The sequence below is a fragment of the Sapajus apella genome, unplaced genomic scaffold (assembly GCF_009761245.1).
Source record: "Sapajus apella isolate SASKATOON/1434 unplaced genomic scaffold, GSC_monkey_1.0 scaffold2, whole genome shotgun sequence".
NCBI lineage: Eukaryota > Metazoa > Chordata > Mammalia > Primates > Cebidae > Sapajus > Sapajus apella.
The window spans coordinates 6,299,119-6,312,694 of NW_022436942.1; the positions used below are offsets into that span (position 1 = coordinate 6,299,119).

General features: G+C 37.7%; 1 pseudogene; it reads left to right on the plus strand.

The window, feature by feature from the left end:
- Positions 1-946: 946 nt before the first annotated feature.
- Positions 947-1,814, plus strand: LOC116556639 (annotated as a pseudogene).
- The last annotated feature ends 11,762 nt before the right edge of the window (positions 1,815-13,576 follow it).

Here is a 13,576-nt window from a genome sequence, read left to right on the forward strand (position 1 = left end):
CACAATGAGATATCATCTCACGCCAGTTAGAATGGCGATCATTAAAAATTCTGGAGACAACAGATGCTGGAGAGGATGTGGAAAAGCAGAAATGCTTTTATACTGTTGGTGAGAGTGTAAATTAGTTCAACCATTGTGGAAGACAGTGTGGTGATTCCTCAAGGATTAATAAATTGAAATACCATTTGACTCAGCAATCTCATTACTGGGTATATACCCAAAGGATTATAAATCATTCTATTATAACGACACATGTACACATGTTTATTGAAGCACTGTTCACAGTAGCAAAGACCTGGAATCAACCCAAATGCCCATCGACGATAGATTGGATAAAGAAAATGTGGCACATATACACCAGGGAATACTATGCAGCCATAAAAAATGAGTTCATGTCCTTTGCAGGGACATGGATGAAGCTGGAAACCATCATTCTCAGCAAACTAACACAAGAATAGAATACCAAGCACCGCATGTTCTCATTCCTAAGTGGGAGTTGAACATTGAGAACACATGGACACAGGAAGGGGAACATCACACACCAGGGCCTGTCAGGGGATGGGAGGCTACAGGAGGGATAGCATTAGGAGAAATACCTAATGTAGATGATGGGATGACAGATGCAGCAAACCACCACCACAGGTGTATAGCTATGTAACAAACCTGCACATTCTGCACATGTACCCCAGAACTTAAAGTATAATTAAAAAAAGATAAAAATAAATTAACTAAAAACCCAGAAACAACACTGATGATAGAATTAGTAAATAAGACCATTAAAATGGTTATGACAACTGTATTCCACATATTTAAGAAGCTAGAAGACAGACAATAAATTAAAGAGAGGTTATTGATATTAAAATATCCAAATCAAACTTATAAAAATCAAAACTACCAAATATAAGATTTAAAAAAATGCAGGCCCCACCCCGGAAGATAAGGCAGCTCACAGATGCCGCGTTTCCTCTTTAGGCCACGCTCGTGAGCAGGACCTGTCCTCATGGGCCACGTGATCCGTGGACAGAGGAAGGGCACCGGGTCTGTGTTCCACGCGCACGTGAAGCACCGTGAGGGCGCTGCGGGACTGCACGTCAAGGATTTCGCTGAACCGCACGGCTACACAAGAGCATCATGAAGGATGTCATCCACTATCCGGGCCACGGCGCACCCCTCGCCAAAGTGGGCTTCCGGGTTCCGTACAGGTTTAAGAAGCAGACGGAGCTGTTCATCGCCGCCAAGGGCATTCACACGGGCCAGTGTGTGTATTTCAGCAAGAAGGCCCAGCTCGACATTGGCAGTGTGCTCCCTGTGGGCACTATGCCTGCGGGTACGATCGTGTGCTGCCTGGAAGAGAAGCCTGGAGATCGCGGCAAGCCGGCCCAGGCATCAGGGAACGATGCCACCGTTATCTCCCAATCCCTGAGACCAGGAAGACCCGTGTGAAGCTGCCCTCTGGCTCCAAGAAAGTTATCTGTCTCCTCAGCCAACAGAGCTGTGCTTGGTGTGATGGCTGGAGGTGGCCGAATTGACAAACCCATCTTGAAGGCTGGCCGGGCCTACGACAAATATAAGGCAAAGAGGAACTGCTGGCCACGAGTACAGGGTGTGGCCATGAACCCTGTGGAGAATCCTTTTGGAGGTGGAAACCACCAGCACATTGGCAAGCCTTCCACCATCCACAGAGATGTCTCTGCTGGCCACAGAGTGGGTCTCATTGCTGCCTGTCCAACTGGACGTCTCCGGGGAACCAGGGCTGTACAGGAGAAAGAGAACTAGTGCTGAGGGGCTCAATAAAGTTTGTCTTTATGCCAAAACCAAACAAAACAAAAGAAAGCAATGGCCTGGGTGAACTGATGTTTAGGCATTGCAAATAAAATGATAGTGAACTTGAAGACACAAAAAGAAACTAAAATGAAACTCCAAAAAAATATTTTTAACCGCATGTAGCAAGATAAAGAGAAAATTTTAAAAGAAGCCAATAAAAAAGATACATTTGTACAGAAAAACAAAAATAGGGATGACAGCAGATCACTTGTTGAAAACAATGCAAGCAGGAAAAGAGATGAACAACATCTTTAAAATACAGGAAAGAAAAAACTGATACTGGAAATCTTGGCCTAGCAAAAATATCCTTCAGGAAGACAGGAAAATAAAGACCTTTTAGACAGACAGAAGGTGAAAGAATTCATCAGCAGCAGACCTACACAACAATAAGTGTCTAAAATAATTTCTTTGGGCAGAAGAAAGATGATACCAGATGGAAATCAGAATCTAGACAAAGAAATAAATGATATTGGAAGTGGTAAATGTCTGGATAAATAGAAAATAATTTTTATTCAAATCCCTTTTAAAATTATTGACTGCTTAAAACAATAGAATATGCGACTTATGACACATGTAAAAGTGAATTATATGACAGCAATAGGACAAAAGTCAGGAGGGGGAAGCTGAAAGCACTCTGCTGTGCATTCCTACCCTATAAATAAAGCAGCACATTATCACTTGCAGGTAGACAGTAATAAGTTAATGATAAATTAAAGATACACACAATACACCCTAAAGCAATCACTAAAATAACATAACAAAGAGTTGTAGTTAATAAGCCAATAAGGGAAATAAAATGGAATAATTAAAAAAATCAAAAGGAGGCAGAATTTTTTAAGGGAACGAAGGATAATTAGAAAATATCATATTAGCGAAGTGGTATGTAGCTTTAAACTCAACATAACTAACCATCCCATTCAACGTAAATGGTCTGAACACCTCAATTAAAGGCAGAAGTTGTTGAATTGGATCTTATAAAGCCAGACACAGCTGTATCTTACCTAAAAGAAACAAATATAAAATATAAAAACACAAATGGGTTATAAAATAAAGGGATGAGAAAAGATAAACCAAGCAAAAGAAATCTGGATTTCTATTTTAATATCAAAAAAGTATATTTTGAAACAAATAATACTACTGAGGATAAAGAAGTTCATTTTATAGTGATTAAACAGGTTACCTATCAAGAAGACATAACAATCCTAAATATATATGCACATAATGACAGAGCTTTAAGGTACACAAATCAAAAACTTGGAGAGCTACAAAGAGAAATAGCCAAATTCACAATTATAATGAGAAATTTCAACAAATCTCAATCAATAATTGACAGAAAATCAGCAGCTATGTAGGCCACTTGAACAACCTTATCAATCAGCTTGACATGATCGGCATTTATAGAACACTCCCTTCAACAATAGCATAATACATATTATTTTGAAATTATTAACACATCTTATGTTAAATGATAAGGGGATAAAAGAAGAAAGAAAACAAAAATATCAGGTTAATACATACATATATACAAACATGTTAATATCAAAATAAGGAAGAAATACTCATAAATATTGCAGCCCTTCTTTCTGTAACAGATCACATGGTTATAGTTGTATGTTTATAATGACCTTCTTCCTCCATCCATTCTATATTTGCTGTACCTTCTGCCAACATCTCAGGTTGCCTACTGGGTCTTGACCCACAACAATTAAACCATAACAGCCCAATTCAGTCATGTCTGAATTAGGTTATTACAGTTTCCCATTAACCTATTCACAGGACCCAGGAATGCTAAAAGAAACTAGAGAATCCCCTATCTTTTATACATACTTCTCCTTACCCCCATTGTGTAATAGTGACCCAAATTCTACTTAATAGTTGCCATCAATCACCCCAACCGGTACAGTGACCTCCTTCTTTGCCTGTTGATTCAGAAGCATGAGAATCCCAAAATGGCCTGCTGGCAGTTTCAAATTCCAGTTCAATGGAGTCATTGTTTTGTCTCAGTTGGCACCATTTTCCTTTGGAACTAAGACCTCAGCAGGGCCTATGGTTGCAGGGACAGGAAGCAAAAATTTTACGAGTGGATCACTAGTGGTTATAGTAAAAAGAGCCACCCTTACTTCTACTCCTCGATTCCTGGACCTGTGAATTCTGGCTATGGGAGGGAACAGCACGGCATATGGGACATTGATTTAGTGCACATACCACATCTTGGAGAACACTGTCCCAGCACTGCAAGGTGTCGTCATCTAGCTGACACTTCAAAAGTCCATTCCACTATTTTTTCAAGCCAGCTGCTTCAGGATGATGGTGAATGTGCCAAGATCAGTGAATTTCATGATTATGAACCTACTGGCATACTCTGTTTACTGTGAAAAACAATTTCTTAACCAGAAATGATGCCAAATAGAATTCCATGACAGTGGATAAGATGTTCTGTAAGTCTGCAGATGGGAGAACCTTTGTGGACAGGGAAGGAAAACCAACAGCCAAGTAAATGTTTATACTAGTAAAAGGAAGGCATTGCCCCTTTCATGCTGGAAGTGATCCAACATAATTAACCTGCCGCTGAGTAACTGGGTGATCACTCCAGAGATGGTGCCTTATTAAGAGCCCAGTGTTGAGCTCTGCAATAGCAGATTGGGCATTTAGCAGTGGCTATATCCACATCAACCCTGGTGAACGGAAGTTTTGTCACTGAGCCCCATAACCCCCATTCCTGCCACCATAGCCACTTTTTCATGAGTCCATTGACCAATGATGAGAGTGGCTGTGGAAAGAGGCTGACTGGAATACACAGAAGTGGTCATCCTAGACATCTGATTATTAAAATGTTCCTCTGCTGAGGTCATCCTTTAAGATGCAAATATCTTCACATCTGTGCCCATTCAGAGAGATCTATCCACATACCTCTTCCCAAGCCTTATCAATTTTCCAATCATGTTCCTTTCAAGTCCCTGATGATCCAGCCAAACCATTGGCCACAGGCCATGAACCAATATATAATCTCATATCTGGCCATGTCTCTTCCCAACTAAAATGAACCAGGTACACTGGTTGAAGTTCTACCCATTGGAGGATTTCCCTTGACCACTGTCCTTCGGGACTGCCCCAGAGTGTGGCTACATTGCTCCAACTGTCCATTCTCAGTTAGTGCTTATACACTATGTAATCAGGCCAGAGTTTTTTTCTCTCTCGATCAGTTGATTATAGAAAATTCTCTGTGATACTGTAGACGTGGGGTAAAATGTAGCAAAAGTAGAGGCTGTGGGAATATGAGCACTTACTTGTGCCTTCAAGTCCGCTTGAGTCAAATTGTATATATCACTTCCTTTCAATAATGGAGCTCTACTGTGCACACTCAGCTTTATGGCTTGGTGGGTAAGAGGATACTCAGTTCAGGGTAGCTACAGATGTATGGCAACTTGGTGGCCCATGATTTGAGGTCATATGACAGTGTCTCAGATACCAAGGAGACTTAGGAAGTGAGTTTAAACCTTAGAAAGACAGGACTCAGAAGCTAAGACATTTCCCACACATCAGAAGAATGTTCCAAAAGTAGCTAACCAAAAAATTATGACAAATACTACCATCGCCTATTCCTTGACTTCCCAACATCAGTTACACTCTTCTTCCCTACCTAAATATAGCAATATCTATTACAACAACAATAAAGTGTTCTCAACTGTCATTAAACAACTATCTTTAGGTAAGAAAAAATGCCCTTACTCTCTGCCCAAAGACAGGGCCAACTGAAAAAAATCATCTGTTTCTGCATCATAATATCTAATCCTCCTTTAGTTTCATTGCAATTCCAACTTGACATTTTGCAAATTATAGGCTAAACTGCTAAGTTAACCATCAAAATGTACTACATAAATACATAAAAATCAGCAATTGAAAAATCAGTTAAAATGCATACATGAAACAGCAAAGAATATATGAACAGAGACTACTTCTCAGTTCTCATCGCAAGACTATGTTGGTATTCATGAATTCTCTATCAGTTGACTATGGCTACAACAATGCTGCCTAGCAAATAACCACACCATTTTAGCAGTTTATTTATTTAGTTCATGAGTCTACTGGTCAACTAAAGTCAGCTGGTCTAGGCTGAACCCAACTGGGCAATTTTGCTGCTTTCAGTTGGACCTGCTCACATGTCTGTGACTAGCTAGGAGTTGACTCATCTAGGCTGGGCTTAGCTGGGGCTGGCAATGCTTCATGTGTGGGTCCTCCTGGGGCTAGGCCAGCCCAAGCATATTATTTTTATAGCTATGACCAAGGTGCAAGAATACAAGTGGAAACCTATGAGATCTCCTAAGACCTAGGTTTGGAATTTGTACATCATAACTTCCACCTCATTTTATTGGCAAAAACAAGACATGTGGCCAGATCCAAAATCAAGGGGGAAAAGAGATGATAGAAGAAAGGCTGAAGAATCGGGGCTACTAATGCACACTGCCGAAGCTTTTTTCTCCTACTGTCCACTCCACATTTCCTTTGCTCTCAGCCAGCACCTCAGCAGATTGGGGGTTTTGCCTGGTTGGGTGATACAAACATCACCTCTGAGGGGCCTGAGCTCTTAGTGGTCCTGCACATACGAGATTCCTATAAATTCCCCTTCACTTTTCCCAGTGGACATGGCTTCCCTTTTATAGAGTTTTGATTACCTCAGGTGATCTGCCCACCTCAGCCTCCCAAAGTGCTGGGATTGCAGGTGTGAACCACCATACTCAGCCTAAATTTCCAATATTTAATGTCTTTAAAGATACTAAGACACAAAAGACCCGAGAAAGAGTGAGAGACAGGAAGAAAATTGGGAAAATGTGGTTTCAGAAGACAAGACAATATTTCAAAGAGAAGTAGGTGATCAAAAGACAAAAAGATAAATACTGAGAAAATACCCTTTGGATTTAGCTGCATGCAGGCTCCTGATGACTTAATAAGAGCTGTTTCTGTGGAGCAATGGTGGGAATAGAAAAATTATATGTAATGATTTATGTCACCGTTCATGAATATAAATAATGAACCCATGACTTACATTCACAGTTCATGAAAAAATAGAAATGTCAGCTCCTTTTTGGGCACAGCCCTTCCCATTAGGTGCACCAGGTGCCTCTTAGGTGTGGCCAGTGCACATCCCATAGGCACCAGTGGGCTCTGATGTGCTCATTTCACCCACCCAGCACCTGCCCAAAGCCTCCTAGCTCTCTGGTTCTCCCTTGACTCACAGCTCCATAGAGTTAGGGATTCGGGTGGGATTCAGTGGCAGAGTTGCTGTTCATGACCAACACTTGCCATTCTTTTGCATGCAGGTCACCCCAGTCCCTTCTTTCTCCTAGTTCCATCCCTTTCTTACAAGCTTTCTTCAAAAGTGGTATATGGTTTTCATGTTTGTCACATTTCCATTTCACCTTTGTCACATTTCCATTTCACCTTTGTCACATTTCCATGTCTTAAGCAAAGCTTTTCATGTATTTTATTGAAATATCTACATAATACAATGTGTTTAGTATTTATATTTTCCTTTAGACATTATAGTGGAAATCTAAGAAGAAAAGAATATATATATATATATATATATATATATATTTGTATTATGTATTATTTATCTTTGTTTACCTATTTATATATAAATAGATAACTTATTTATATATTACGTATTTTATATATAAGGCAGCTTAAGTATACTGATATAAATGCTCTATATAATATATAAACATGTTTTATATATATAAATACTTAAGCTGCCTTATACGTGAAGACCTTAAAAGTTTAAAATTGTTTTTTTTTTTTTTTTTTGAGACGGAGTTTCGCTCTTGTTACCCAGGCTGGAGTGCAATGGCACGATCTCGGCTCACCGCAACCTCCGCCTCCCGGGTTCAGACAATTCCCCTGCCCCAGCCTCCTGAGTCACTGGGATTACAGGCACGCGCCACCATGCCCAGCTAATTTTTTGTATTTTTAGTAGAGACGGGGTTTCACCATGTTGACCAGGATTGTCTCGATCTCTTGACCTTGTGATCCACCCGCCTCGGCCTCCCAAAGTGCTGGGATTACAGGCGTGAGCCACCGCGCCCGGCAAAAGTTTAAAATTTTTTAATAGACAAAACTATCAAGGACTTTGCTGCAATTCCTGCCATTTCTCTTAAGTTTAGAAATGTCCCCATCAAGAGACAGAAACTGTATTTCCTTCTAACTTTTTCTATTAATATGATGATATTACTTTTTCAAATGGTTTTACAATTACGTGGGATGAGAGGAAATTTGTAAGTTTTTAGGGAAGGTTATATCTAGGGAAGAAATCAGGCTATGAAAATAATGTGAAAAATCATGATTGTTCAAAAACCAAAATATGGACAACTTATTTTTACATAAAACTAAACATTTGTGTTCCCTGTGGTCAAAATATATTCATAAAATTTCTGTATAAATAATTAAATATAGAAAAATAAATAGGCATTATTCACCTTTGGCTTCTCTAGTTACCTGGCAATTAAAGCTATTGCTTACTTCACATATTTTGTGGAAAAGACAACCATTAGCTTGCAAACACACAGCTGGCAATATGGATACTCAATCATGTTGTGGCTTTGGCATCATTATTATTTCTGAATATACACGAACGCTTTGATCCATCCTTTTAATGCAAGCAAAAATTCTTTTCTTTGAAGAAAGCCAGCCTTGATTTACAGGTGTGAAAATGAGACAGTAAAACCTGAAATGACACTATTCTAACTAAGCCAAATTTATATTCTGCTACTTTCTGCTTTAATGAGAACAAGGCAAGTAGTCAAAGTGGCTAATATTCTTTGAGGCTTCCTATGGGCTAGGCTCTGTAAAAGGTGATTTTTACACATTAACTTTCCTAATGTTTCTCTATATAAGCATGAGTCAGGTGCTGTTGGTCACTCCATTTTACAGTTTAGAAAACCACGGCTTAGATAGGTTGCCTTTTTCATGAATATTCTTGCATCAGATATAGCATTGAATTTGCATGACATAGGAAGAGGTCCTGTATAATTGTGAACAGTGCCTCCACTATGACCCCCTCCCAGGACCATTTATCTCTTTTATGATGCTGTCACATACATACTCCTTATAAGCTCTCCATTCTGCTCAACAGTGAAGAAAGTGATTCACTTCAGCAAAACAAATCCATGTGGCTATTTTTATCAAAAATGATCTATTTCATTGCGTGTAGGATAGTAAGATTCATACAATATATGTCAAAGAATAAGTTCTACCTAATTTTATACGTTAAAGCAGAAATTATGTAGCATCTTTATACTTCAATGTTGAATTTAAAGACATTTTTAATTTCAGTATTCTGCAATAAGACATCTTTTGCAATGAATATTAATACACTTGTTTCATGTAAATGTAATATATACATTCGTGCTTCTTTAAAATGAAAAAGCAGTCTCAAGGATGCTAAGACATATGTTTTAAATGAAATTCATGCTGGTGTTCTCGGTATTTTATTTTAACATCCTCCCTAAACCGTCCGTGCCACTACCATCACCTAATCAGAGATTCTTCATTTTCAGTGTCCTCTCTGACTACCCCACTTCCTGACAGTTTGCCAGATTCTCACAGACTTCCAGAATTGACTAAACACACTGTGAAAAAATGTCTTAACAATGTGCAAAGTTTTTCATGTATTTTATTGAAATATGTGCATATTACTTACAATATTGCTTAATAAGACATAAAACTGGAAAGTGTTCAAAACTTAAAGCCCAGGCTGCTGTCATCATCTTCATTCTTGTGTACTTAAATTACTTTTGTTGAAGAGAAAGGAAAAAGGGAAGTAAATGAATGTGGAGTTTACAAAATATCCATCCAAGAGGCTAAAAAACATGTAAAGCAGACTTGAAAATCAACCCAAACTAGAGATTCAGTCATCCAGTCAAGCCGACCACACCCTTCTCTATTACACCTGGGTCAGTTGCAATGCTCATTACTCCCAGCACTGAAGAGAGGGAAAAAAGCAACTCACTTCTGTTGCATAAGATCAGAGATTTCAAGCTAGAATGAATTTTGGAGCACTTTGAAACTACCCCTCTTATTTTATAGATGTGAAAACCAAGACTTCATCAGTTTTCGGTTTCAGGATAAGTGAATGGAACAATCAAGAGAAATAAGAATGCTCTGTTCTCACCCCAGTGCTCTTTACTTTATAATGTATGACCTTATTTGGGGACATGCAGTTCTAGGAATAGATCATTGCTTTCATTTTGATGGAATTATCCATATTATTTCCATTTCAATAAATTAATAAAGAGCTTAAACTAAGCCAATAATTCGAAAATGTCATCAGTAAATGAAAAAGTAAGATTTCTGAGCACCCTTCAGTGTTAAAGAAAATTAAACCTACACCCTTCCCAAATGCAATAAAGAATTTAAAATAGTTTATTTTCTAAAACATACTAGAAAATAGAAATAGATTAAAAATACTAACAAAAATAAATATACTAGAAGGTCATGCTGTATCAGGTTGGGTCACATAGAACTAGAAGGCAGGTATTAAATTCTACTGAGTTTCTATAATAAGGATTCAGATTGAACTCTAAACTTTTGGCTGGTCACAATAAAAAGGGAAATGTAATTATATGAGTCTCATTATACTTAAAAAAAAAACAAAATTCTTGTTAAAAACTTGATTAAAAATAAACATCTTTTTTTGTAGATTTCACTAGTAGTAAGTATCCTTAGAAAACAGGTTAAAATTATTTGCAAGAAAATTTTACTATAGTCAATTTAATCCATTTAAAAGACCTAAAACAATTAAACAACATAAGGACTCTGGTAGACGGGCCCTATTCACTAAATATCTTTGAAAAAATCTGACTTATTTCCTCATTCTCTCCTTTCTAAAAAGAGAATGCTGTTTTCTTAATTATTTTTTAGATCATTCATTCTCTTCATATTCAAAAAGCTATTTAGAGATTATATATATACATACATAGATATACATATATACATATATCATATATATCAGAATCATAGATTTTAGAGTTGAACTGAATCATACATATTTTCAGTTCAACTCATTTGTTTTACAGATATAAAAATCCTTCCTCAAAAAGGTATAATTTTTTACCCATTGCCTCAAAATTAATTCATTTCCAAGCATCTAGGAAATGTCTTTTCTCTCTCTAAGTGTCACAAAACTTTGGAAACTCAGGCTCAGACATTACGGCAATTGTTATTTCACTGTTTTACAAACTATATTAGTGTAATTGCTGAAAAATCACTAAGAATATTGCCACAGGCATAATACAGTGTTGTTTTCAAGACACTACTAAAGGACATTTCAATGCATACATTTTTTCTAAGGGACCAAATGACACATGACAGTTTAAACATATGTCCAATATAGTGATCAGTCTTATCTATCTTTTTAGTACAGTCATCAACAAGGTACTTGTTTTTAAATGAAAAGATAACGAATTCTGATACTCTAACTGCCAGTACACATCACATGTAAATAATATATATCAGCTTTATTAGGGTCCTCAGTTGCAAGCATACTCTTGATGAGGAATTTATTAAGAAGATCTTGAGTACCTCTCAAAACTGCCATAAAGGTGTAATTTTGGAAGAGGCAGAGAAACAAAGGATTTCCAAAAACAGCTCAGAGTGACATCACTAAACCAGTCTGGTGAGGACACAGATGCACCATCCCACACATTAGTCACCACAGCTTGTGCAGCCACCAACAAAAGAGCCCAACATTAATGATGCTCCTATGGCCTTGTCACACTGCACAGTGGACATTGGTGTGGCTTCCTCTGCTGCCACCACCATCAACATGAGTTCCCTACTTCACTGCATCACCTCAACTCAAAGTTCAAAGCAAGTACATCTAAATAGCAATTCAATGTTCCTATACCTTGGCAGGAAAGAAGACTGAGAATGCCAGTAATTGGCAATTTTGAATTCTATGGTAAGAGGTGGGATACACCTTCCACCAAGATTCTTTTTTTTTTTTTTTCTTTTAGAGATGGAGTCTTGCTCTGTCACTCAGGCTGGAATGTAGTGGCAAGCAACCATAGCTCACTGCAACCTGGACCTCCTGCTCTCAAGCGATCCTCCTGCCTCAGGCTCCTAGAGTAGCTGTGACTACAGGCCACCATGCCCAGCTAGCTTGTTTATTTTAATTTTTTGTAGAGTCAGAGTCTTGCTGTGTTTCCCAGGCTGGTCTCAAACCCCTGGGTTCAAGCAATCCTCCTGCCTCTGCCTCTCATAGTGCTGGGATTACAGACATGAGCCACCGGCCCTGCTGAACCACCAAGATTCTCAATGTGGGAAATCCTCCCAAGAAATGGGGTTCAAATGCACATGGATCCAGGTCCCCATAAGCAAATATTTTCATTCACTGTTCTAATTTTATTAATAGCAACATTGTGAAAAGCACTAACAGCAATGTTGTTACTTTATAGGGATCAGCCTTGAAGAAGAGCAAGTAAATGAATGACTTTGTAAGTCACTCCAACCTGAAAAAAAAAATTTTCACCTTATCCAGATTTTGACTCTTTGCTGTGATGACAAATTTTCTCCACGAAGGAAAAAATAGTTCCAAACAGTAAATGTCTGACCAGTATCTACTAGTCGCTAAGTTAGCATACATCTTTGTGGTAAAGAACAATTTTATTTTCTCCCTATTTTATTACAAAGTTGTCCTAAAAGATGGCATTCAAATAATTTTCAAAATCTATTTCTTACTGAATACTCTAAAGAATGTTTTCCTCTGAAGAAAACTATTTTCTCTAAATAATCCAATCACTTCAGGCATGTCAAGGGTCCACAATCCAGGGATGGGCTGCCCCAGACCTGGGTTAGCCCATTTCATCAACAAGATGTTTATTAAAAACTAGCATCTTCTTGAAAATTTTCTGGACAGCCATCTGGACTGCTATCTGGACAGCCCACACAGCCTTAAGCAAGAATATAATCTCATAGGTATAATACATTCCTCAAGATTTAATTCAAATAAGAACATTTTTATATGGAACTTAGACTATAGAGATAGAAAAGGATAGAAATTCCAAATGTGGTAATTACACAGAAAACAAACTTTCTTAGCAATTGCTGGGACAGAATTTCACTCTGCTTTCTTGAATAATTTTCAAGAATGCTTCTTATATACCCTCCTTGGAGAAAAATATCATTTCTCCATTTAAAAGTGATTTCTTTAAAATGCCCAAGTGAAGATGGGGTCAAATGGCTTCATCTTTGTGATGTGGAACTGATTGAAATGAAGAAAAGAAATGAGTACCATTTCAATGATACAATTACCAGATAATTGTATCATTACCAAACTTCAGCCTTTATTTTGACAAGTTGGTTTCTCTTTTTATAAATGTAATTGATATTTAAAGATATGTCCATGATGGCAAATTATGTGACTGGGGTTTTTAGTAAATGTTTTCCAATTTGGCACTAAGCAACTATAAAGAATTTAAATGTCATAAAAATACTAGTGAGCACTCAGGTGTTTTTTTGTTTTGTTTTGTTTCGTTTTGTTTTTTCAGGCACAACATGGGAGGTGAAGGCCTTGATTAGAATCAGAGACTGCAAACATTTATTATGTTAATCCTATATTGCTTTTGATTTTGTGTGTGTGGGTGAGATCTTACCCAATTTATTCAATTTATTTGGTGATTTTATAATATTCTACAGTATCACCACATTTTTCTGATATCTTTAGTAACTCAGTGAAATTTTACCAGAGTACTACTTA